Consider the following 4122-nt stretch of genomic DNA (forward strand, 5'->3'; position numbering starts at 1 on the left):
GGCGCCAGGCAGGTTTGATCAAAAAGCATTGACGGAATTTACAGTAGATATACTGTTATTTCAACTATTACGAATACAATCCTATACAAAACATGATGTCTATGGAAGATATAAAAAAAGTGCGTGCGTACAAAGTATGCATGTCAGAAGAGAAACTTCTCTGGCAAACTATTTTTAACTCTTGTTCATATTTATAAAATTCAGAAACTTTAGGTTTCCGAGACTTAGAGGGAAGGAAAAAGGAAGATATGTTAGGAATTTAATGAATTTGTTGTTAATTGTCATTAAAATATTAATAGGGCCGAAAATTAATAGAAATTATAATAGAATAGTAATAATAGAAATGTTTAATTTATTTCTTCTATAATAAAAACACGTGGCATTTTAATTTACAATTCGTCATTTCATTAAATTATTTTGCATAAAATATAAAATACTTATATTTCATAATTCTCTTTACGAAATTTTAATTTTAAAAATAGTATTTCTATAAGGTATTTCGCCCTTCTCACTCTCTCTCAATCGGTCTCAATCGCTCTTTTCCTTTATTTCGACAAAAACGCTGCACATATCCGTGACGTTTCCGTAAAAATTTACCCTCATGCGCCTAAAGAAGTTTCACTTCAAAAACTGTCACAAAATTATGAATCGCCACCAAATAAACAGAAGTTACTAAACTGACATTACATAAATTAAGTAAATATGTAAATACCAACTTATATCCATTCAAAAAATGTACACATGATACTCGACAATCGAAATAATTCTACTGCATTCCTTCGTTCTATACTAAGTTTTATCGTAATGGTCGTAGCACTGCTTTCGACTCACGGATTACAATAAATGACAGGCGTACCCATAGAACACGTGTTAAGATTATGTCAACAATTTTTGCTAACCTAAATCGAACTTTAATTCAATCCTTTTAAGCAACGTAGGAATACTACTCAAGACGCTTTAGTTTAAACACTTTCTAAAGAAAGTTACCCGTTTTAACGCACAAGGCCGCGCATTGCGGCAAAAGCTTAATCAATAGAAAGTTCAAAAGTTATATTTTTAGTTGACCCTTGATACTATTTTATATGAGTATGAGTTGTTAAAACTATGCAATGGTTTAAAATCAAAATGTTGAACAATTTAAATATATTTTTATTCATGTTCGGATGTTTACAATATTTCTTTTGTTTAAGGCTATTTAGATATTCAATGAAGCTTTTTTCTATAACCACAAAGTAGGATCTATACATGTGATAAGTAGATAGAGTGAGAGGGGTCTAATCTAATGATTAGGGAGGAAGATGATGTAGAATGGGCAATTGTGGACGTATCACAATACTGTAATTGGTATAGTAAATAACTTGGTTAAAAACTACTTAAGATGAGGTAGATTTTTAACTTTTTCCTAATAAAAGTATATGCGTGAACACTCCCGTTCAAAATGTGGCGCAATGAGGTAATAAGATGAAATGTATAATATATACCTAAGGTAAAAGCTTTACGTGTTCTAAAATATTGGTAATATAAATGATTTTTTTTATATAATAGCCAAGAAAATTCTCACAGTTAAAGTTAATCACACAAGCAGTAATTTGACCTAAATTAATCACAGGAAGCAGCATTAATTACTAGAACAATTAGCGATGTCGTTATAAACAAGTTGAAGTGCTCTTATATATTACTTATATTTATATACACTTATATATTTATTGCTAGCGACCTGCCCCAGCTTCACACGGGCAACCGTGACCGGTAAACCATATAAAAGTTAGACATATACTGTCGCTGACTTATTTGTAGGCATTATCAAGCTCTACAACTTTTCTCTATGACTCATTATCTTTCAACGTTAAGGCAGCGTTCGTTAGAAACGTTTTCGTTCGGCTTTTTTTTTCTCCGACTTACCTTGCAGATCCGACTACCACGAAAACGTGGTTTCTATTGGGAAAATAACTTGCAGAATCGGTTTAGTATATCCAGAGATTACTTCCTCACAAACCTTACCCCTTTATAATATTAGTATATATAAATCTTGGTGCTTAATGACTTCACGAGTCAAAATCGCCAGACCAAAATTAAATAAAACAAAAAAACCTTGAAGTGGTTTTAATATAATATCGATACAGTTTAGTTGGGATAAAAAAAACGCAAAAACTAAAATAATTAAATTGTCTATAATAAAAAGTACATTTAGCAATAAATTTATCAAAAACACCTGATATCAGCTGGTGTCAATGTATTCGACCGAAGCAATATCTGTCCTGTAACAAAATAAAAAACGTGAGTTATGTAACCTAATATTAGTTAAGTTACATATATTAGTCCAGTCAGTCAAGACAATTAATTCATTATAATTCCAAAAGTTTTCAAATTTTGATGTAAGGTCGGGAGTGGTATTAAAACAAACTATAAAATTTTGCAACCTGCTCTGCGGTCCGGAACATTGTTAAAAATGGGTCATACACAAAACGAGTCAGAACTTTGTGAAAAAAAAACATAGTCAGAACTTTTACGAAATCAGTCTTATTTATTACCTTATAATCATAGCATTTAAATGACAATATAAAACAAGATCGTTTTTCAGTTTTGACTGAAATATTAAACTTTTAATTTTTTTTGTGACCACTGAAGGGACATACTTCCACAGAATAGAACAAAAACAAAAACAATCGTTACGTTAGTCTTAAAAAGTTTTTCATATAAACAATACAAAGTAAAAAAAGGATTTTAAAAGATATCATCATCACTCGAATCAAAAAATGAACGGCCTTTACATTTCTTTTGTGGTGCATTTGAGTCGTCAGAGTCACTGTATTCTGGGAATGCACGGACTCTGGATTTTTTGGGTGTTACTTTTGGTGGTGTAATTGAGTTTTCCAAGTCACTTACATCAAGGGTTGGACAGAACCTGAATTTATTAGGAGTTACTGAGTCATCAGAGTGTGTATTAATTAAATTTGGCTTTTGTGGGGTTAATGGTTGACGGGTTGGGCTTGGTGATGATTCCAATGATGGTGTATTAAACAAGGGTTCAAGCAGAGTTGGGGTTGTTGGTCCAGTGGCTGTAGAGGCTGATGTAGTGTTATTAGTGGTTGCTGGACTGGGGGTTGAAGAAGATGTAAAATTCTGTAGAAGTTGTGTTTCTATAAAATTACACGAAATGCCCTCAACGTCTATTTGTCCAATTTCAAAATGGGTACATTCAATATGGGCTGCACATAATAAGCAGCTCAATCGTCTGCAACGTATAATGTTAGGTGCTTTTGCACTCCATGCAACCTGATGAATCTTGAAGGTCCCTTTAAAAGGACGAAGTTTGACGTTTGCAATTTCTTGTATATTAGATACTTCATTATCAATACGAATAATTTCAATGCCTTTACAGTTACCTTTTAAACATGAAATAAAACTATCAATGTTCGATATATCTTGGCCATTTGTAACTGCATTATCACATGTCCGTTTTATGCATCCACCTACCCCATCAGGAGCACCTTTGCCATGTCCTGCCTCATTGAAATGCCAGTTAATGATTTCTGCTTTTGAAATTTTGCTAAGATAGTTTGCTATTAAATAAAACATTGTTTTATTACGATACTGGGTAGTAGGCCCATCACTGAGTACATGCAGCTGCTTCAAATCTGGTGTAAGTAACTTTATTCTTTGAATAACAGGTTTTAAATGTGCACAAATGAACACGGGATCGTGTCTTAAGTTTTCTGATACAGTGCAAAGACATGTAGTTTGTGTAAGGTTTGTTGGTGGCTGATTATTTGACGAGTAGTACACATGTATGAAGTGAAAGTTGTGCTTTAGATCCGCCAAAATGGGCTGATTGAATTTCTGATCCATATTTGCAGCAATAATTTTCTGAAAAATCAATATGAAGTAAGCCATCTGTTGGCGTTAAGTTTTGTTTGATTGATCGAATAACTCTGTGTTGGTTTTATTTGCAAGATGTTGAAAATATGTAGGTAATTTTGTCTTAAAAATATTTACGATTAATTGATGAGTAGTTTTAACGGATTCTTTAATAGTTTTTTGGCATAGCTTTTCTTTTCCTTTAGTGACTTCTAACACTTTTTAGTGATCCATCTTTGGTAAATAATTGTATCATTGCCATTG

This window comes from Pieris napi, chromosome 7, assembly GCF_905475465.1.
Source record: "Pieris napi chromosome 7, ilPieNapi1.2, whole genome shotgun sequence".
Lineage (NCBI taxonomy): Eukaryota > Metazoa > Arthropoda > Insecta > Lepidoptera > Pieridae > Pieris > Pieris napi.